We start from the raw sequence: 24,068 nt of genomic DNA, 5'->3' as shown, positions 1-24,068 counted from the left end.
TAAAAATTTGATAGGTTAGGCACCCTTTAGGTTAGTTTACGGGCAAGAATTTTTTATGACCATGGAGTACATCGTGCGTAGCTTGAGGATTGTAGCTTTTATAGATATGGCAGACCCTGATATAATGAAGCAAATAATGGTGTAGTTGCTTGCTTTGGAGGAAGACAGATTGATAGGAGGATTCCATCAGTAGGTACATAAAGCAAGAGAAAAATCTTGGCATGACAAACATATTAAGAAGAAGAAGCTCCAAGTAGGATACCTTGTTCTCCTCTATGACAATAAGTTTGTAAAATTTCTAGGAAAATTCAAGATGCATTGGTTGGGCCCATATATTATCAAGCATATTAATGATGGAGGCACAATTCAATTAGAAAATTTAAATGGAGAATTGATTCAAGGAAGATTAAATGGCAGCATGTTGAAGTTGTATAGGGAAAACTCTACCCCTACAACTTTGCTCTGAAAAAGGAAAGAGAAAAGTCTTGGTTCCACCTATAGTTGAAAGTGTGCACTTGATTATAAACTACGCTGCAGAGAGAGCTTTGACGTAGGAATTTACTTCACTACAGTCTAGATTATGTTGAAGTTCGTAAGAGCTGCAACGTAATAAGGGTTGTTCCCTACACTGTAGGATGCGTCGAAGTTCGCCAGAAAAATATGACCATTAAAAGGGAAAGTTAACATTAAAACACATCAAAAGTTACATTTATGAGGATGTATTAACAAGATCTAAGGATAGATATGGAATTAATAAGCATAATTTGAAAAAAATATGAGCTAATGATGGGGATAGAAATTCAAAATTGTTATAAAAAGTCGCCTCCTGCCCAGATTTGGCACTTTTCTAAATTGATAATTTGAGTGTTGCTATTGTGGAGAAGTTGTAGAAATTTTTGTTGTCATATGTCATCTGAGCATTCTTGGGAAGACATTGTTTTTATATTTCATTAGAAGGGCTTACCTGGAGTCATGGAAGTAGCATCACTTGCTATAGCATCATTATCTGTGCAATCAAGATATTCACGAAAGAAACCGACCAAAGAGGAGAAATCAAAGAAGAAATAAGACAAGAAACCTATTGAGCCTAAACAAGAAGTTGAACAAGTTAGAGACAATGAGGAAGAACTAGAGCAAGTGGAAATGGAAGTGGATGGCGCAACGTTTCCATCACCTCTGCCACTATATATTCCACCTAGGAAATTGAATGCCAGACAAGTAAAAGAGTCGAAGGATGCAAAGTATGGCATATTCATACCCCTATTACTAAAGCCAGTACCAGTTACTGGATAAATCCTTGGGAAAATTCCATAGTTGAAGTTCACGGACTATGATTTCAACAACATGAATAAATATCCATAGTTCATCCCAGATAGATACCTAAAACAGGTGCACTACCCTGAAAGTGGTCATGGAAAATTTTAGGGGCTAATATTCGTAGGTGGGCTAGTTTTCCATGATTTTTACAAAAACAAATTGCCAATTACCATTTTTCTAAAAATGATTCGCCCCAATTTTACAATATAAAAATATTTTACCTTCAAAATTGCCAACATTATCTAGAGAATATATATAAAATCATTATAAATTTGAATAATTTTACAAATATATCAATAAACAATTTATAGTTTGCATATTAGGGACGAGTGAGATTAACCAATGTTTTTAAACTTCATGATAATGTCTTGTCCTTAAAATTTTCCCTGAAATTGGTGTGATGAGGTTAGAGCGCATCAATGGGTGGTTAGGTTGGTGTAGTTGGGATTATTAAACATGTTGAATGTGTCGCACTTCGGTAGAAGTCCAGGGAGCATGAATTGTGTGCTACAACTTCTCATGCTCATGCAATATTGATTCCTATGGATGGGGAAGAGGATCCCTATAGAATAAATGCTCATATGGAGAATCACAAGATTATCCTATCAAGGGCAGAACACCGCAGAAGAATTTGTTGGAAAATATTAGGACCGTGCCATAGTTGAAATCATGAAGAAGAATTTCAGATAGACAAAAGGGAAGCGAGGGTATGACATAAATTCAATCAGTGACTAAGGGGTTTGCTTCGCAGCACATATATTGGCTGGGAGAATCATGAGAAAGTGTCGGGCTAATGAAGTCCCTGCATCGGTGGTTTCATTTGTTGCGCAGTGTGCTAATCGGGTTCAATACAACTAGGAACGTATCTATGCCATGAGTTTTTGGATGGCTGCCGCAAGGTTCAGGAGAAAGGTATCACATTTCATTATGCATGATTGATTTTAATAATTGTGATGTTGACATGGAGAGAGCCATAGGATTTACAATTCCCTCTGGTGGCTTCAAAGGTTTGTTAAGCCGAACGGTATGCCTCGTTGTGGTATACTACTAAACCATCATGAGCACAGGAGAACATTATTTTTTGTGTTATATCATATGGATTTACATATGTTATTGAACCAAATATTCACCTTTCATCGAGCTTATATGAGCAGTATAGCTCTGTTACGAAGTTTAAGGTCAATTTCCACAAAGTGTATATATAACTTCACAGGGACATAAAGAAGAAATGACATCCCCTGCCATACTTAGTGACAGAAGATGATCTCTTAGTGCAAGTACAACAGTGGCCTGCAAAATGGATGATTGCACTAGAGGCAGAGGAAGAAGATAGTTTGATAGAGGAGGACACATCACAACATGGGGAAGAAAGTGGAAAGGACAAGGATAAGGACCAAGATGAGTGTGAGTCAAAATAAGAAGGCAACATGACGAGGGTCACCAGGATACTCCTGAAGGTGCTGAAAAAAAATAAAGAGTTTGAAAAGATAGAAACATAACAAGTTGTCACAGAAAAAAGGAAGGCACAGGGTGAAGCTGCCACGAAGAGAAAGAAGAAGAAGAAGGCATAAAAGACAAATATTATCATGCCAATGGTCCTTACTGATGGGGACATGGATTAGATTGTGGATAGAATCCAGGAGGTGATAGTAGAATCATGGAATAATTTATAAGATCACTATGTCTTACTTCTAACATGTGTGTAGGAGCTCATCGTAGAACTTAAAACACTGGAACACACAGTTAGACAACCAGCATGGATAGTGGAGAAGATTAGAGAAGAAATGGAAACACAACCTACACTTGGAGTGCAAATATCATCGATATCTGTATGAACCCTACAGTTTGACTCCATAAGGTTCAATAGTAGGCTAAAGAATCAAGGAATGTCAACATTAAAATCGTAGTACAGTACCATTGCAGAGATTACACAAGCTACACCTGGAGATAATAGAGGAGTTATGTTGCATGAACAACACACCTCATAGTTGAATATTCAGGTATAAAGAAAGCAAGCTTCATTACAGTAGAAGCTCGACCAGATGATCTAGGAGAGGGACCAAGCAATTAAGTAGAAACAAAAGCTCAAGCAGGTGGTTGAAGCAACATGCTGAGAGATTTCAGACCTTGACCTCCAAGAAGAAGAGTGATTGGAGGACAAGGTCATGAAGCTAGAACTTGCAGTAAAAGGATATATAGAAAAGATCGTCACAGTACAATTTAAATGTGAAATGCAAATCAGTGAGATAAAATTGAAGCTGCAACCAACTACACCCAAGAAGTATGAGAGTGGAGGGAGAATGACTTGAAGGCTGCAATGGCCAACATTTCCACAGTAGTAGTGGATTGTCAGAAACTTTTGGACAAGATTTTACAAATTTGGACTTCACTGGAGGAAGATCCAAATGTGCAGAAACTACAAGAAGACATTAAAAAAAAGTAGCAAAATCTGTAAGAGATTCAGGTAACTCTGAAGACATTACCAATCTCACAGAAGGTCTCAAAGATTAAGGAGGGAAATTCCCTCCAGAAGAAGATTGAGGAGACGAGGGAGTGTTGAGGGCCCCGAAATCGGGTCAACAACAAGGGGGATACCCACTCGGGTGGGAACCTGGTTGGCGGCTCCGTGCCCGTTTGGTGTAGCGGGTCCAACTGGGGATGACGGGACCAACTTCCCGTTCTAAGGGGTGTGTGTGTGTAGAAAATGGTGATGTGTGTGTGTAGAAAATGATAGTAGAAAATCTGTAATTATTCCTTAACTAATCTAATTCTAAATTCTGAAATGACTTTATACTACTTTAATCTAACAAAAACAATACATCTAATCTACACTAACCCAGGATAGAATTTTTCCATTATGCAATCTAGAAAGATTTCACAGAATAACTGGTAATGAAGATTATTCAGCTATCATGAGAATATAAATCAATTAGGATGAACCATCTTGTGTAAGAAGTTAAGCAAAACGGTTGTGAACAACATATTGCATAATCAGCTATTCACGTATTAAGCACAAATCAATGACTCCACCGTACAGAAGTGCCAAATGGTAGTCCACTCATTCATACGTTAACATATAAATAACATCAGCTGTATATTACTCTAAGAATGCACGCAGAAACTAGTCAAGAGATAAAAGTACCATTTATGACTGATTTTAAACTTACAGACCTTAAGCAATAATGATCTATTTCTACTTGCTTCTAATGCTTACTAAGAGTACAGAAGTGCAACATCAGTAGCAGGTATTAAAATGCAAACATAAATAAATCTTGATCCGTCCATTCATCAAAAACCCCCTCCGAGGGTGCAAAAGTGCATGTTCTGAGGACAAGTTTTTTGACAAAATTTCGGACCCTTCTCCAATGCAACGAGAAGGGTTAAATACTAGTAACTGACTAATTTACTTTACACAAATTCAGGGAACGGCTTCAAATGACCGCCCTTTTACTAAAAACAAATTTATTTCTAAAAACTGAATCTAATTTCTAACCGTTTCTGTATCTGCTCCTTAGTGCTATAAGCAATGCGCTGTTCGCCCTGAAAGAGTCGGCTGGTTGTCCTTTCCTTTTGTTCGAGCTTGAAAATTAGAAACAACAAGCGCGGGCACCTCTTTCTGTTAGATTAGAAGATATTTTCGAAAACCTTTCTCTAGCTGGGTGTATTCGCTGTGCCCACACTTAGTACAACCCAGTTTCTTTTCGAACTGATTTTGCTGTTGCTATTTCGGTTTCCGGTCGTGCGAATGACTCAATGAGTTAGAAGTCGCGCTGTATGGACAATCCCCTGTTTCGAGAACTGTTTCAGTTCTTTGTTCCAGGCTTTTCTGGAGCGTCTTTTTTCTCTTGCGCTTCTTTCTCTACTTTACCAAGTCTGAGCTTCAGGATCTTTTGTAAACACGCTGCTTTTGTGCGCCTTTGACTCTGAGTCTTGCACAATCTATTTTCATCAGTGCATGTTGGGCAATACTCTGGAATCCGCGGTTCTGCTGCATGCGGCATCCAATTGCGGAGGCATCTTCTCTCTGTTGTCTTATTGGCGCTCTTTCCTTCTCCTTAGATGTTTCCTGCATATAGATTTATATCATTTGCATGTCTTGCAGTTTACGCAAAGAAGAAGGGAAATGACGAAAAGATTGACATGAAAGGATTAAATTCTAATGAATGCGAAATTAATGACATTCATCATAACTTGACTCTTCGATAAATGCGATGCAATCATTTCTGGATATTCGAGCATGCGGTCATTAATTTCCCTTAAGGCGCGCTTTCAAATTTGGATCTACCGTGTATGTCGGAGAATTCTTGCGATGATTTTTTTCTGCGATTGGTATCACAGTATCGATGGCTGCGACGTTATTAAGTGTTATCGTAGATCGCAGATATCGCAGATCGCTAATATCACAGATCGCAGCTTCGCATGGTCGCAGATCGCAGATCGCAACATTGCAAGGTTTTCACTTTGTCATTTTGTGCTGCTCGTGTGGCATTGCGACGTGCGACATCGCATATCGGCCGTCGGCGTTTCTTTTGGTTCTCCTTTTTCAAACGCTCTTAATGCGCGCGATGCGATGGGTTCTCGCGTCGCTCCTTTTTAGTGTATTTATGCGCTTTGGGCAAGCGCTCCTTTTTCCGTTGCGACGCGATATAGCTTTTAGGGAGCTGATACAAAAGAATTTTTAAACAAAAATATTTTTTTTTGGATTTTTGGCTAAGGGTCCCCCTTTGCTTGATGTTATTACTAATATCAAACGAAGAGGGGGGTTGTTGGTGACCACAACAATGGCGATTCACTGTGAAGAACCAGTTATCTCTGCATTTCTATTGACTGTTCATTTCCGAAACAACAAAATTCTTATATGTCTAAATTTTGTTATGAACAGATAGAGTAGACTACCCCTCACCTTGTCAACGATACTTTGTCTCAACCTTTTTATATCTCAATTGCTTGCTTCCTCAGGTTTTTTCTTGCATTCGCACCAGACATTACTTGGTCTTGATTAAAGATAAAATAAGGTCTTCTCTGCGTACTGGCTTAAAAGTATTCTCATTTGTCGTAGGTAGAGCCTCTGCTGCCCGCAAGCGTCCATAGCCTCGATAGGGTTACCATGTTATTGAGCAATGATCCTTTTTCCTGCTTGAGGTTACTCACAACATTCCAGAGAAAAATCCTTTTTGACACACTTTTCCTTTTTTAATTCTCTAAAGAAAAATGTCTTGGTTTGGTGGCCAAATTATGACACAGTCATTCACTTGATTTACACTTTTGCTGAACAAGCCGGCTCGTGATGAGACCTCTTGTCTTTTGATTGCAACAATCTTAAGTCGTTGCCCTGTTTTGATAGACAGTATTGGCAAAGTCAGCAAGTTATAATATCTGTGATCATGATAAGCCGGCTCGTGATGAGACCTCTTATTCTTTGAGATATAGTGTTTTTCTTGGATTATTTCTCTGAATGCTGCAATTCCCTTTTAGCAGGAGGAAGTCATTGTTTTTCCTTAAGAAAGCTCTGGACGACAATAATAGAGTTTTTTGAAAACAACAGCTTTGCAGAGAGTACTTATTTTATTATTGATGATACCTTTCATGGTGCTGATACAAAACAATTTTTTCACCAAAGGTTGCCTTCGTCAAAGTTCTTTGAGGTTGAAACTAATATCGTAATCAAGGTGAAGTTAACTCTATTTGTTAATAATAAAATTCAGATTTTTCAAAAATTTTGCTATTTGTACAAGCGAAATCAAAATCTAATAGAGAATTGGCGTGCTCTTTTCATGAATCCTTTTCACATGATCATCTACAACGGGTTTTATTCATCAAAAAGAGAAAAACAAAACAAAATGAAATATAAAAACTAAATCTATCCTACAAAAATTAGAAGAATTTCTTCTTCTATGGAAAATATAATTTAAGAATCAATCCATTGACAGGTAAAGAATCTCTCCTACCTGCCAGATCCTGCAACACGAATGTGGACGGGCCTACGACTTCTACAATCTGAAAAGGGCCAAGCCACAGCTTCTGGAATTTCGTATGTTTGCCCTTTTCTTCATGTGCCTTATCCCATTTCAAAACTAAATCACCCATCTGAAAGTTTTTTCTGGTTATGATGCTTGAGTCAAAAGAAGATTTTATTAGCGCTTGGTGATGTGCATGGGTTTTCCTAGCTTGTTCTCTTTGTTCTTCTAGTTTGATTATTTCCATTTGTCTTAATTGTAATGAGGAAGTAGGTACTTCATCGATGTACTGCACTAAAGACAAAGAGGGAATGACTAAGTGAGTCGGAAGAACCACTTCCCGCCCGTAAACTAAATTAAAGGGAGAAGTGCCGATCGAAGCTTTCTTTGTGATTCTATCAGCCCATAAAGCATTTACCAGCGCTTTGTGCCAATTCTTTTGGTTTTGGTCGACTGTTCTTTTGATAATTCTGATTAGGTTCTTGTTTGTTGATTCAGCCAATCCATTACCTTGCGGATAGTAGTTGGCAGAATATTTCAGTTTGAACCCTCTTTTGAGCACAAACTCAGTCATAGCATTTCCAGAAAAATATGAAGCGTTATCAAACATTAAGGCCGTTGGCAATCCAAACCTAGTTATGATAAATTGGTCTATGAATTCAATAATGTTTTCAGAATGAACTGTCTTGAGAGGAACTGCTTCTACCCATTTGGTAAAATAATCAGTTGCCGTAAGGATATACTTATGCTGCTTAGAAGAGTGAGGAACGATCTCACCTATTATGTCCAAGCCCCATTGACTAAATGGTTGGTCGATGTTGACCGGTTGTAGCGGCATGGACGCTTTCCTTTGTTTTCCTGCAGCAGTCTGGCAGACTTGGCATTTCCTTACGTGATTGTATGAGTCTTTGAACAGCGTGGGCCAATAATATCCTGCACGCAAGATTTTGTGTGCAGTCGCATCTCCGGCATAGTGTCCACCTGCTGGTCCATCATGAAGTTCCTGCAAAACCTTTTCGGCTTCAGTTTTCTCAAGACACCTAAGAAGTACAGAATCATAATTCCTTTTAAACAGGACATCATTTATGAGCTGGTATTGTTTAGCTTTTAATCTTAGAGCTCTTTTCTTGATATGATCCAGACGTGATGGAGCATACCCGTTCTTAAGAAAATAAATGGTGTCAGCATATAATGATTCTGCGTCGTTTAGGCTTACCTCATACGTGTGTACCTCTTCAGACGAGTTCTCAGGGATTTGCGATGCTCCAGCTAACATCTTGCAGAAGCCTTGGCCTCTTACGATGTGTGCCGGTTTGATCTCAAGGTCGTATTCTTGTAAGGCGGTGATCCAATTCGCTCTCTTCTCGCCCACATCCTTCTGTATCAGGAGGTTTCTTACCGCTGGAAACGGTACTATGAGTTTGGTATGGGCTTTTAGCAAGAAAGGTCTGAAATATTTGATTGCTTTGAAAACGGCATATGCCTGTTTCTCGACGTCAGAATAATTGAGTTCAGCACCTTGTAAGTTCGAGCTAAAGAATACGATTGGGGCTTCTACCTTTTCGTGATTTGCTTGAGTTAAAATCGCAGCATAAGATTTTTCTGAGGCAAACGTGTATAAGATGAAAGGTTCTGAAAAATTTGGGGTAGCCAAAGATGGAGCGTTGATGATGGCTTGTTTGATTAAGTTGAATGCTTCGTGCTCGTCTAGACCCCATTTGAAATTTGAATTCTTTTTTATCATATTTTGTAAGGGGGAAATAATACGTGAAAAATCCGAGACAAATCTTTTGACAAAATTGATCTGTCCAAGGAAGGATTGCATGGCTTTCTTGTTATGAGGTATGGATATTTCGGAAATTTCCTTGATTCTGTCGGGTTCTATGTGAATACCAGATTTCGATACTATGAATCCGAGCAATTTCCCTTCGCTTAATGCAAAGAAAGATTTCTTTGGATTGAGCGAAATCCCATACCTCAAGCATCTTTGAAAGATTTGCTTCAAATCTTGGAGATGGTTTTTTCGTTTTTTGGAGTACACTGTTATATCATCCAGATAAATCACTACCGATTTATTGACCAATCCTTTAAACGCGATGTCCATGGCTCTCTGAAAGGTAGCTCCGGCGTTGATCAGACCAAATGGCATCTTCCGATATGCATAAGTGCCCCACTTGGTTCGGAACGTAGTCTTTAACTGATCATCGGGATGCACCAGTACTTGATTGTATCCTAAAAATCCATCCAGGAATGACATTAATTCTAAGCCTGCTACTGCCTGTAGAATTTGCTCCATAGGTGGGAGGGGAAAGTTATCTTTCTGACAGGCTTTGTTGAGATTTCGGAAGTCGATACAGATTCTAATGTCTCCGTTTTTCTTCCTAACGGGCACCATATTGGATACCCATTTGGAATGCCTAACGGGGAAGATTATTCTGGCTCTCAACAACTTATTAAGCTCAGTTTTTATCTGGTTTTCTAGGTTAGGGTGTATTTTTCTGAGTTTCTGCTGGACAGGTTTCTCGTTGTCAGTCATAGGGATAACATGCTGAATGATGGAAGTGTTGTAAGTCTTCAGGTCATCGTAGTTCCAGGCAAAAACGTTTTTGTACTGTCTCAGAAGGCGGATATATGCTGATTTTTCTTCAGGGGCTAAGCCCTGGCCTAGATTAACGTTTTGCGGCTTTTCGTCGATTCCTAGGTTGACTGATTCGTAGTTCAGAGTTGAACTATAAAGCTTGGCATTAGCCGACCTTTTGAACTGACTTTTCAAGTCATATAAGTCTTCTAATTTGACCACCGATTTGGGTATAGCATTATCAGTGCTACTTTGTTGTACTTGGTGATTATGACAGTCTTCGTCAATTATCTGGTTTGTGTAGGATCCTTCAGAGGTGAGGAAACTTACGATGTCTGGGTCATCGTTGAACACTCTCCAGTTGGTGATATTGTCAGGAATGGAAGGTTTAAAAATTAATTCTATTGAAAACCTATCAGGACTAAAATCTTCGGAAGGGATAAGTCGAGAGGCTACGTTAGCTAACAAGTATGCGCTTGCGTTTTGAATTCTTGGAATTGACGAGATGTTAAATGCTATGAAATGTGCAGTGAGATCTTGCACTAACGATTGATAATGCTTTAAATGACTAGACAGGCAATGTATGGTGTTACGTACCTGTTTTAAGACGATCTCAAAATCTCCAAAGACTTGAAGATACTTAACATTCAATCTGATTGCTTTGTATAGGCCTTGAACCAAGGCTTCGTACTCCGCTGTGTTGTTCGTGCAATCGAACTCAAGTCTGCATGTGAGCATAATCTTGTTCCCATCTGGGTTGATCAGAACGCATCCTGCTCCTGCCCCCTCGTTGGATTTAGATCCGTCAAAATATAATTTCCAAAATAAAGACGTATTTATAGAATTATCTAAAAAACTAAAACATTTTGAGTCATCAGTTTGGGAGAAATTTTCAACTTGGGATAAAACTGAATTCTCTAAGTATGGTGAAATATGAGCACTGAAATTGCCTAGGAAAGAATCTATTGTGTAATTGCCTACAATGCTGCTATTGTATGTGATGGCTTCATTTTCTCCTTCTAGTTCTGTCACTATGTATTTTTGGTGCAACTCTCGTTCAACCTTTATCTGATTTGGTTTACCGTTGTATGGTAACCACATGTGCGACCAGTCGGTTGAGAAATATCCGTGGAGTTTTTCCGACCAATCGCTGCTAAGAATCAAGCCATAGAACTCAGGGATATCGGCTACCAGAATGTCGATAACCTGACACACTTTTGGGTTAGACGACAATCTTATGGTCACCTGATTAAGTTCACCAATCACTTCGACCTGGGATCGATCAAGTTGAACTATACGTACTGCAGATTTTTGAGGTTGCACATTCAATTTGGCACATATTGACCTGGGTAAAATATTCGTTGAAGCACCAGAATCGACCAAGCAATTGTGCACGTTTTTGTTGAAGATTTCATATGTGAGAAGAAAAGGAGGAGTATGAGACCTTGATCTTCCTCCAATCAAGGCGATGTCATTTGGATCAATTTTATTTATCGTATTGGTTGGAGGTCTTCCCAGATTGTGGGAAGCCACAGCTGTAGGTAAAGATGTAGTAGGCACAGCATGTAATTCTTTCATCATGATTTTCTGCTGGTGTTTCAGTTTACTCAATTCATACAGAGTGATATTAGCCCTAGTCTTCTTCATGTCGTCAATGATGTTATAATCCATTTCATCCGACACTATTAGTGTTCTTGATGGAGGTGCTTGTTCAGATTGGACTGGGCTAAACTGGGTCGCTTTAGCAGTTGTCTTTTTGGTTACGACCCTTTCTTTTGTTGCACGGCTTGCGCCCTTTTGTTTTGGGGTAGTTTGGGGAGGATCAAGCTGATTTTTGCTTCTCGTGCTAACAGGAAATGCTTCTTGATCCTCTTCCTGTGGGAGGATGAAATCCCACATTCCTTGAAGTTCTACAACTTCTTCCTCGTCGGTCTGCCCTTCAGTGGTATTCTCTTCTTCTTCGTCTTCTTCAGACTCAACGTTTGAGACAATACTGGGTGGTTTTACGTCCATGGGAGGATTTCTTTTAAAAGTCCTAAAGGGCTTTTTCAAAGAAGTCTCTGCTACTTGTTTCTTGATATCGACCATCTCATTGGACATGGCTTTCAACACTTTTTGTAACCCTTCCAAATCGAAATGATCTTTCGTTTGCTTCTTCTTGGTGTCTTCTTTGAAAGAGATCTTCTTTGATTTGCGTTCTTCTATAGCAGATCTCTTTTCTAGGGCTACCACGCGTCTTTCCACTACTAACGCTTCTGTCAAGTTGTCAACTAATGTGGTCTTGTTTGCCCTATCTATGAAGATAGCCAAGTTTGGAGGTAAAGCCGTGATGTACCATTCACATCTTACTTCCTCGCTGGGTTGTGAAGCAGCGGGGATTTTGTTGAGGATCTTATTGAACCGTAAGTTAAAGTCTTTAATGGGTTCTCTAGCCTCAGCCTTAAGATTAGATAGGTCATTAATCAATGTCGCCGTAGATCGGTCATCACCAAACTTAGTGAGGAACTGACTTTGAAAAATGTCCCAGCTTGTGATGGATCCAGAAGGTAACGAAAAGTACCATGACCCGGCTGTTCCTTGCATTGTATAAGGGAAGAGCCGGACAACAGCGTCTTCATTAGTAACTCCGTTGAGATTAATAGAAAGCATGAAATTATTGATATGTTCTTCAGCTAGCATACCTGCTTTTGGGTTGAATTTAGGTAGCCATTTCTCTGGATGGGCCGGTATAGGGCTCAGGGGTGGAGGCATTAAAACTACCCCAGGATTGTTCCATGGAGACTGGGCCATCGTGGAGCTGCTAGCTAATGGAAGTGCAGAAACTGACCCCTGATGCTAAGAAGGTGAAGAAATCAGGATCTTTGATGTTCGAAGAGGAAGGTTTGTGGAAGACGGGTGAGTGAATTGGAATGGAAAAGTGGGTGGTTGACTTCGTGGTGAGGGAGTTGATATGGACGAAGTGGATGAGAGAGTCTCTCCGTCAGACTCTTGAGGTGTTTTCCTTGCTCTTTTTCTGGTAGGAAGAGGGAGTTCACTTGGTTGTATGCCAAATTTTTCACTCTTTAATCTGGTAAGGGGATGAGCAGGGTTGTACTGCGAAGTCACACTGCTTTTAGATTTATCAGACTTCTGGTTAAAAATGGAGAATCCCTGGAGTTTACAAATCAAAGTTTGAATTTCAGGGGGTTCAATAATAGATTGGTCTGATATATTCGAATATGTAGCAGTGGTGGATACTCGAGCGACTTCAAATTCCGGGTTTAACCGTGTTGGAGAAGTCGGGGGAGTTGATGAGGGTGTGTTACTCTCAGAATGGTATTTGGATATTGCTTTAGGTGCCATTCATAGTTCGTGCCCTCCTTCTAGCGCCAAATATGTTGAGGGCCCCGAAATCGGGTCAACAACAAGGGGGATACCCACCCGGTCGGGAACCTGGTTGGCGGCTCCGTGCCCGTTTGGTGTAGCGGGTCCAACTGGGGATGACGGGACCAGCTTCCCGTTCTAAGGGTGTGTGTGTGTGTAGAAAATGGTGATGTGTGTGTGTAGAAAATGATAGTAGAAAATCTGTAATTATTCCTTAACTAATCTAATTCTAAATTCTGAAATGACTTTATACTACTTTAATCTAACAAAAACAATACATCTAATCTACACTAACCCGGGACAAAATTTTTCCATTATGCAATCTAGAAAGATTTCACAGAATAACTGGTAATGAAGATTATTCAGCTATCATGAGAATATAAATCAATTAAGATGAACCATCTTGCGTAAGAAGTTAAGCAAAACGGTTGTGAACAGCATATTGCATAATCAGCTATTCATGTATTAAGAACAAATCAATGACTCCACCGTACAGAAGTGCCAAATGGTAGTCCACTCATTCATACGTTAACATATAAATAACATCAGCTGTATATTACTCTAAGAATGCAAGCAGAAACTAGTCAAGAGATAAAAGTACCATTTATGACTGATTTTAAACTTACAGACCTTAAGCAATAATGATCTATTTCTACTTGCTTCTAATGCCTACTAAGAGTACAGAAGTGCAACATCAGTAGCAGGTATTAAAATGCAAACATAAATAAATCTTGATCCGTCCATTCATCAAAAACCCCCTCCGAGGGTGCAAAAGTGCATGTTCTGAGGACAAGGCTTTTGACAAAATTTCGGACCCTTCTCCAATGCAACGAGAATGTTAAATACTAGTAACCGACTAATTTACTTTACACAAATTCAGGGAACGGCTTCAAATGACCGCCCTTTTACTAAAAACAAATTTATTTCTAAAAACTGAATCTAATTTCTAACCGTTTTTGTATCTGCTCCTTAGTGCTATAAGCAATGCGCTGTTTGCCCTGAAAGAGTCGGCTGGTTGTCCTTTCCTTTTGTTCGAGCTTGAAAATTAGAAACAACAAGCGCTGGCACCTCTTTCTGTTAGATTAGAAGATATTTTCGAAAACCTTTCTCTAGCTGGGTGTATTCGCTGTGCGCACACTTAGTACAACCCAGTTTCTTTTCGAACTGATTTTGCTGTTGCTATTTCGGTTTCCGGTCGTGTGAATGACTCAATGAGTTAGAAGTCGCGCTGTATGGACAATCCCCTGTTTCGAGAACTGTTTCCGTTCTTTGTTCTAGGCTTTTCTGGAGCGTCTTTCTTCTCTTGCGCTTCTTTCTCTGCTTTACCAAGTCTGAGCTTCAGGATCTTTTGTAAACACGCTGCTTTTGTGCGCCTTTGACTCTGAGTCTTGGACAGTCTATTTTCATCAGTGCCTGTTGGGCGATACTCTGGAATCCGCGGTTCTGCTGCATGCGGCATCCAATTGCGGAGGCATCTTCTCTCTGTTGTCTTATTGGCGCTCTTTCCTTCTCCTTAGATGTTTCCTGCATATAGATTTATATCAGTTGCATGTCTTGCAGTTTACGCAAAGAAGAAGGGAAATGACGAAAAGATTGACATGAAAGGATTAAATTCTAATGAATGTGAAATTAATGACATTCATCATAACTTGACTCTTCGATAAATGCGATGCAATCATTTCTGGATATTCGAGCATGCGGTCATTAATTTCCCTTAAGGCGCGCTTTCAAATTTGGATCTACCGTGTATGCCGGAGAATTCTTGCGATGAGTTTTTTCTGCGATTGGTATCACAGTATCGATGGCTGCGACGTTATTAAGTGTTATCGTAGATCGCAGATCGCTAATATCGCAGATCGCAGCTTCGCATGGTCGCAGATCGCAGATCGCAACATCGCAAGGTTTTCACTTTGTCATTTTGTGCTGCTCGTGTGGCATTGCGACGTGCGACGTCGCATATCGGCCGTCGGCGTTTCTTTTGGTTCTCCTTTTTCAAACGCTCTTAATGCGCGCGATGCGATGGGTTCTCACGTTGCTCCTTTTTAGTGTATTTATGCGCTTTGGGCAAGCGCTCCTTTTTCCGTTGCGACGCGATATAGCTTTTAGGGAGCTGATACAAAAGAATTTTTAAACAAAAATATTTTTTTTTGGATTTTTGGCTAAGGGTCCCCCTTTGCTTGATGTTATTACTAATATCAAACGAAGAGGGGGGTTGTTGGTGACCACAACAGGGAGGAAGAGGAGGGTTTGATAAAAATAAATCAACCATGGTAGAATGAGGCTCTCCAGTGGTCACAAGAAATAGATGAGAAGATTCAAGAGCTTTGAGAGAGGAAGAAAAAAATATTATAGAAAGATACAGAGCATGCGACAGAAGAACTACTATAGGAAGTGCACAATGAAGAGAAGTAGGTCACAAAGATTTTGCAGCAGTTCAAGAATGCCTAAAACAACATCACAACAAATTTCAGAGGAAAAATGGTTGAGTGACTTGGGATGAGTCACATATGAGTGTTGGGTGCCTGTTGGACGTAGTCCAACTTGGCCTAGATTTTGGTAAAGACTCCACATTTTTGCAGCGTGTAGCAGAGTGCACAGTAGAGCAGCGGAACACAAAGTGCACCACCCAGTGTAACACTTGTAATATACCGCACGGTATAAGGGTGTCAGAGTGGGTCGAAGCCCCTCCTTTTTTTTAAAAGAACACAATTTTTTAAGAGATCAATGGTTTTCAGACCATAATAGCTTATTTTAGGGATTCCATGGTATTTGGACCATGGTATTGCATTGAGGTAACTCTCCAATATAATAGTATATATAGGGTGAAATAATAAGAAGAGAGACATATTTATGATCCAAATCAATGTTTATGGTTGTATTATTATGATCTGTAGCTTTGTGGTGAAGAAGAGGCCCTACAACTAAGTGCAAAAAGGCCTAAGTCTATAGCTTAGTGCGCAGAAAGCCTGTAGCTTAGTGCACAGACAAATAATTTGTTTTGTACGAAGATACATTATTATAAGAAACATTTCTTGTGGACATAGCCCCGCATTGGGGTAAAGCACGGTAATTTGGTGTCTTCATGTGTATATTTTCTTATTATTTGTTGTAGCATACCAGGGCTTACAATTTCATTTTATCTCAACACCATAATGGTTTATGGCTTTATATGATATGTTTAAGTGATTAACGTAATGGGGTGAAGTGATATATGACTTTTATGAATACGAAAACATAATAATACAACATCTCCACATCCTTCAAGGATGGAGAACCATGATTATATATCCTCCCATAGTCACTTCGGGTGAGTTGTAGTTCATTGTTGAAAGGTACAATGATTGAGGGTTTTGTTGGTACGCAATATAGATCGAACTTGGGTCGTCCCAAACCAAGCCAACAAGGGACCTTCAAGGCATTGAAGTGGCTACAAATTTGTTTATCACACACCTTCTTTTTGTTGACGATATTTGGATCTTTAGTAATGGTTCTAGGTAGAACTTGTAGATTATCAAATATGATCTCTCTCTCTCTCTCTTTTAGAAAGAAATACGAATGATCCATAATGGTCGAAAATCATCCTTGGATCACGAAGATCTATCACAAAAGGATATTTTTAGAGCACATACTCTCCTACCTTTTGAAGAAATACCTATTAGGGATAGCTTTAAATATATCGGATTTTGTTTAAAACCCAACTCTTATAAGAAGTTTGATTGGAAGTGGTTCCTGGAAAAGGTGGAAAAGCTTATAACTCATTGGAGCTTCAAGTGACTTTTGGAAGCGGGTAGATTGGCCCTGATTAAATTGGTGCTCGAGGCAATCCCTATATATTGGATCACCCTCGCTTGTGTCCCAAAAGGAATTATTCAGTACATTCATAGGTTATACGAAAGGTTTCTTTGGGCACAAGTGAAGGAATAAGTTGTTCTACCATGGGTTGGTTCAAACAAGATTTCTTTGCCAAAGTCCTGCGGTGGATGGGGCCTAAAGGATATATCGATTTTTGCCAAATATTTTTCAACAAAATCTAGATGGAGGCTTCTTTCTGTGGACAATCTTTGGTCTGCGATAGTATATAGAAAATATATCTTCCCTCTTATATTGGTCACTTGGATTGGGAAGCCTAATAAGCGGTCCCCAAATTCATCAACCATTTGGGAAGCAATTGTTGATTCTTTTAATGACGTTGGAGAGGCTATTGCATGACAAGTCAACAATGGGGAGAAATTCAAATTTGGTATAGACTCTTAGGTAGGTTGTTCTAAAATATATATCCTACCTCCAATATTGGTGGCTTCTTTGAATGAGTACGAGATAACATTTTTACATCAAACAATGGATGAAGGAAGAACTACATTCTGGTCACATGATTGGAATAACGAGGAAAAACTCAACTTGAATTGTGAGTTTGTGGTTATGTGGCAAGAATATATTGCATTTATCAAAATATATCACATTAGATTTAGAGACAGAGAAGAATGTATTCATTGGGTGCATTCAACATCATGCATTTATACACCTAAATTCGGCTACAGTTTCCAAATTATGTCCTATATCATATTGGAGTCTGTATGGTGGTGGAAGAAGATCTGGAAGTTGGCATGCCCAGTTAAAAGAAAAAAATTTCTTTGGTCCCTTATCTAAAAGAAAATTCCAACATAGGATAACATACAAAAAAGGCATAAAGAGGGCCCTGATTGGTCTTTCCCGGGTTAAAACATAGATGAAATAGTGTCCCACTTGTTTCTCTCCCATCCTTTTTCAATCAGTACTATGGAGAAAACTAAAAATTTGTTGGGATGCAATTTGGAATGGAGAGGGATAGATTTCGAGGAGGCTTGGAAATATTAGTGGGATTCGACTCATGATGAAAATCACAAGAATATACCTCCTTTATTTAGCTGGGGGGTCTGGCTTGGTTAAAACAAAGTTAATTTTCAAGATCTATCATTTGGCCTAACCCTAATTGCTTATGAAATTGCTACTGTTTATTCTCTTCTTCCTACAAAGGAATCAACCTAAATCCCTCGTGCTATTGTTGTTGAATATGTAAACCAAAAAATCTCTTGGTCTTACTTCAATGGGGATTTAGATGAAAATGAAGCTTGTGGAGGAGGTCTAATTCTGTATCTCAATTGCCATCATGTTTTGAAATAAAAAATCAGTTTGGGAAAAGGAACTAATAATTTCACAGAATTTCCCTTTCTAAAACTTCTCCTTTCTTGGGTGTTGGAAAAATAGTGTTGCTCTCTCCAAGAATTCAGAGACTCATTCAATGTCATAAATTGGTTCTATGTTGTTTAGAGATGTCACATCCACACTTTTATTCCTATACTTGAAGATATTTATCAAGTAAAACAATATTTTGATTTTATTTCTTACTGCCATATATACAGGGAACAAAATGTTAAAGCAAACATCCTATCTAGGGAAGGTGTTTGACAGGATTTGGGAATATGGCAGATCAGTGAGCACCTAGTAGGGGAAGTTCATTCATATCAGCACCATCCATTCATATAGCTCTAATTTCTCATCGAAGTCGAATGTCACATCCTTCTTTCTGAGTTATTTTTCTATATATTGTTGTTTTATTTTCAATATGTATCTTGTTTAAATCATATGGCAGTGGTATCTATAAATTGTCATGCACTTATTACTATTTATCTTAAATTTTGCTAGAAAATTATTGAAGAGGAGGGTTTAGATAATGAATCTTGTTGATCATAGGATCTTTTTTCTCCCCTTTTTGTATGAGCCCATACTTTTGGGCTCCTATTTTTGAATTATATGAGGAATGATACATGCATGTATAGATGAAACTTTTTATCTATTAATAGAAAGTTATGATTTTTATATGTATGCATGTATATATATATATATATATATATATATATATATATATATATATATATATATATATATATATATATATATATATATATGTATGTATGTATGTATGTATGTATCTACATACGTATATACGTATGTATGTATGTGTTACTTGGAATTAAAACATGGGAAACCTAGAGTGCTTACCCACATTTCGTGGATGGTAAATCGGGTAGACCATAGGCCCTAATTATGGGGCCTCAACCCAAGGGAATTAAAGATAGTTGAACTTCGTCAACAACAACTAGAAGCAATATCAAAGAAGTTCAGATTTGGCTCTAGACCACTTGAGGTAACCCTTGGGGATAAATCATATTATAATAATGGCTTGGGAAATTAGGAATATAATTTTGTATTCCTTGGCATAAGCCCCTCTCCTTACCCTTTATCTTCCATTAATTCCTAGGGCCCCATACGCTCTTGTCAAACATGGTATGAAACATTGATGTATTTTATTAATATATTAGTGTGTTTAGAATTTACAATTTTAGGGCCATCGACATTTCTACATACATGTTGTTTAGTCTAATATCATACAGGAACTCTAATCCAAAAGTGTGTGTCTGTGTGTGTGTGTGTGTCTATATGTATATATAATTACACCAACCAAAAACCATACTAGCTCACTAACCTATATGACATGTGTACATTTAGAAATTGGGATACTACATTCCTTCTACATTATTTATGCACTATCCTTAGTCCATTATATACACATGTGTAATTAGAGTCCTAAAAAACTATTATTCCTAGAAGGAATCCTCATGCTACTGCATAGCATCTTGAACACCATAGTAGGTCAATTGGACCTTTACAAGGTTTATCGCTTCATTCCTAAGCACATTGAACTTCGTATCCAATATGTGCACTAAATAGACCTAAAATTCATTTTCTCCTTGCATCTAGATCATAATGCAATCAATTAGATGGTTAGGTCTCAGAATATACTTTTTAAGAAAATACACATGAAACACATTTTATATCCACATGGATGCAGGTAGAGTCTGATTATCTGCAGCAACAAAAATTGTCTTTATTATCTAAAATGATCCACAATATAAGCATATTTATTATCTTAAATCACACATAATAAATTTCTTCTATTTTTGGGAAACTTCCTAATCTTAGTGAAATTTTCTTATCTTTCACTTTAAAGAAGACATGCTTTCTCACTATGAAATCCTTTTGTGTTTTTCGTTTGTTTGCATAACTTTTTATCCTATCTTGAGAATCCTTCAAGTTCTATTCTATCTTCTCCATCTAATATTCCATTTATCATGCATTTATCCAAGAAAATACGCCCCAATTATGGTTCTATTAGTTAGATTATCACAACTCAAAGGTGTGCTTGGTTTCCTACCATACAAGGCCTTAAATGGGATCATGTTTAAATATTTCCTATATCCATTGCTATGTGAAAATTCAACCAAATGAAAATACTCTTCCCATTTTGATAGTTTATCCATCAAATTCATTCTTATCGTATTTTCAATCATATAATTAACGCTCTTTGTTTAACAATCGAACTCTAGGTGATATGTTGTAGTAAAATCTAAATTTGTGTGAAATTCCTTAAATATTACCTTATAAAACTTTGATGTGAACTTAGGATGTGTCATAAATAATTACTCAAGGAACACCATGTAACCTAGAAATTTATTTCATATAAATATCAACAATTTTGGTTTCCTTATGCATTAAATTTACCAAAATAAAAGGGGCATCCTTTGTGATATTATCCACAACTTCCATGATGAAATCATGCTACCATGTTTTCCTAGCTAGTTTAGAAATGAAATCAATGGTAATGATTTGACATGTCCACTTGGGATTAGGTAATGAGTATAGAAATCCAACTGGATGTCTATGCTTAACCTATACCTTTAACATTCTAAAACTTTTGATATATAATCATCCACATCTTTCTTCATGCTTGGCTAAAAATGTCCCTCTTATAGCTACAATTTTCGTTTGATATCTTATATGTTAAGCATAAGGCACATTGTAAATTTCACTCACCACTAAATTTTTCATCTCTTGATGTTTTGGTACATATATTTTTATAATTTACACGAGGATTCCATCCTTTTTTAGCTCGTAATTTTTATATATTGTTTGTAACTTTCCTTACTACATGCTCTCTTCTCTTTGCACATAATTTTTATTTGAAATTGTAACCACTAAAATTAAATTTTTTAAATCAATTATACATTTCTATGACTATAGCATGCATCTCATGCACTCTTCTATTGAGTGCATAAGCCACTTTATTTCTCTTTCCCTTGATATGAATTATCAAAGTCAGGAATTCCATACACCTAATTTGTTTAGCAATCAATGTTTGATATCCAAAGAAGTATTTCAAACCACAATGTGCTATCCTCAACTCAAATTCCTTGTGATTATGGCTTCCAACTCTAATTCATGTGTGACATAATTATTTTCACATTCTTTCTCTGTTCTTGATTCATATCATATTGCATGCCCATTTTGTGTGAGGACTCTAGCAAACCATTGCATGCACTAATACACAATACGAAATCCTCATTTGGATAAATAATATTAAAGATTGGTGCACTTGTTAATAAATGCTTCAAATGCTAGAAGATATTTTCACATTCAATATATTTCCATTCAAACTTTGTACCATTATTTTTCAAGGATGTGACTAGTTGTGTAATATTTGAAAATCCTTCAATGAATCTTTTGTAATAAACAACAAGTCCCATGAATAATTTGACCTCTATTGTCTTCCCAGGTGTTGACCATTCTTTGATTGATTTAATATCTGTTAGGTCCAATGTCATTCCTTCCTCTAAAATAATGTGGCCCAAATAATTGGTTTTATTTTAATAAAATGAACGCTTGCTTAGCTTGGGTTAAAGCTAATGGTTTCTCAAAAAATGTAGCAAAATAATTATGTGCTACTCATGTTCTTATTCATACATAGAATACATAAGTACGCAATCCAAGAGAAATATGACGAACTTATCCAAGTAATATTCAAATATACCATTAATCAAATTCATGAAGACAATCGGTGCATTTGGAACCCTAAATGACACCACTGCAAACTCATAATAGCTATATGGCATTCTAAACTTTGTATTTCTAATAAATTATTCCTTAATTAGCACCTAATGGTCTTCTAACATTAGGTCAAATTTGGAAAAGATCTTGGCTCCTTTTAGCTAATCAAAAATATCATTTATCCTTGGCAAAAGATACTTGTTCTTCATTTCCACCTTATTCAATTAACTAAAATCAATGCATAATCTTGATGTTCCACATTTTTTCTTGGAAAGAGAAATGGGACAGCCAAAGGTGAAAGATTGTGGTGTGTGTACCCCTTTTCCAAATGTTCTTCCAACTACATTTGGAACTCCTTTAACTTTAGTAAAAATTTGTAGACACTAAAGTAGCTTAAGGAACAAAATTAATAGGGAATTCAATCTCCCTCTTTTGTGACAATCCTAGTACCTCCCCAAGCACATTTTCACACTCTTTTAATACTATACAGTCTTTAATACTTATGAATTTATCCTTGAGTATATCTTCCATATGAGATACATAAATCTAACATCCTTTCCTGAAATATTTTTCAGTTGCATGCATTAAATTTCTTTGATGGATATCGGCCTTGCAATCCCTTAAAATTTCCTATTATACGCTTCATCACTGGGATAAGAGAATGCCTTGTTATAACAATCTAGGATAACATGATGTTTTTCTAACTAATCTATACTAATCAAGTAGTTTCATGAACCTAAAGGAATAATGGTCAATTTTACCTTTAGCCTATCTCCATTCACGTCCAATGGAAATTCCTTAACTAGCTCATTGATCCTTATTTTGAGTCTAATAGCTAGTTGAACGAACTTGGATTTTCCAATCCCACTTATTTACAAGTGAAATTTCTCAACAATATTAGAATCTATGTAACTATGGATAACTCTAGACTCTATTAGGATAGGTATCAATTGGTTATTTACCTTACCTTCTAGTTCAATCATATGAGATTGATGATATTGTTTCATATTTTCTAAGGTTCCATAAATATTTTGAATACCTCTACCCATACCTTCAACTATATTAACCTCCTAGATGTTGTGAATAATCCTTGTCCTTTCTCTTATTTGAGGAAAATAATTTTACATGTGATCTCCCTCACATCCCCAACATTTGATGGGATGTTATCTTAGAAATTTTCCAATTTAATATTATTTTAGGCTCATTTGTATTGGATAGTCTTGAGAGTTATTTCTAAAAAATTACCTCTTATATAATTTCTTTCTTTTCTCCATATTGTTTATTGGAATTCCTCTTGTGGTAAATATTTCACTCCAGAAATCTTACCGAGGATCTATACTGACTAAGGGGTGGCCATATATATAGATATATATAATTTGAATGGCCACCCCTTCTCTTTTCTCCATCTTGTTTACTAGAATTCCTGTTGTGGTAAAGAGTTCACTCCATAGACCTTTCCCAAAATCTATATTGGCTATAGGGTGGTCATTCAATCTTTCTTCCTATATATAAACTCTATTATTCTTTGATATATTGAGATGAAGGAGAATGACTTTTAATTCCTTTTACATCAAAGTTTAATGTAGATCCTAATTGGTGTATCTATTAAGAATCTTGCTCTAACTCCTAGAAGTATCATCTCAATTGTTACCACTTGTATCTTGCACACATCAAAACTAAAGAACCTGGATTTTATTTCTTACCAAATATATATTAAATTAATATTCAATATGTAAACTAGATTAGCCAAATTAATCCAAATTCAACTAAATACATTCAAAATATGACAAACGTTATTGGCAAAATACCAAAATCCAAATTCAAGAAACCTAGAAAACGTATAATAAATACCTTGGATGTGAGCTCCCATTTCCAACACCTCCGCCTTTTCTCCTCCTTGTGTAATATTCCATAGTAAGTCTTCCTTGATT

This window comes from Pinus tabuliformis, chromosome Q (genome assembly GCF_031772625.1).
Source record: "Pinus tabuliformis cultivar Carrire ecotype Pingquan chromosome Q, CPIR1, whole genome shotgun sequence".
Taxonomy (NCBI): Eukaryota; Viridiplantae; Streptophyta; class Pinopsida; order Pinales; family Pinaceae; genus Pinus; species Pinus tabuliformis.
This window is presented reverse-complemented; position numbering follows the sequence as displayed.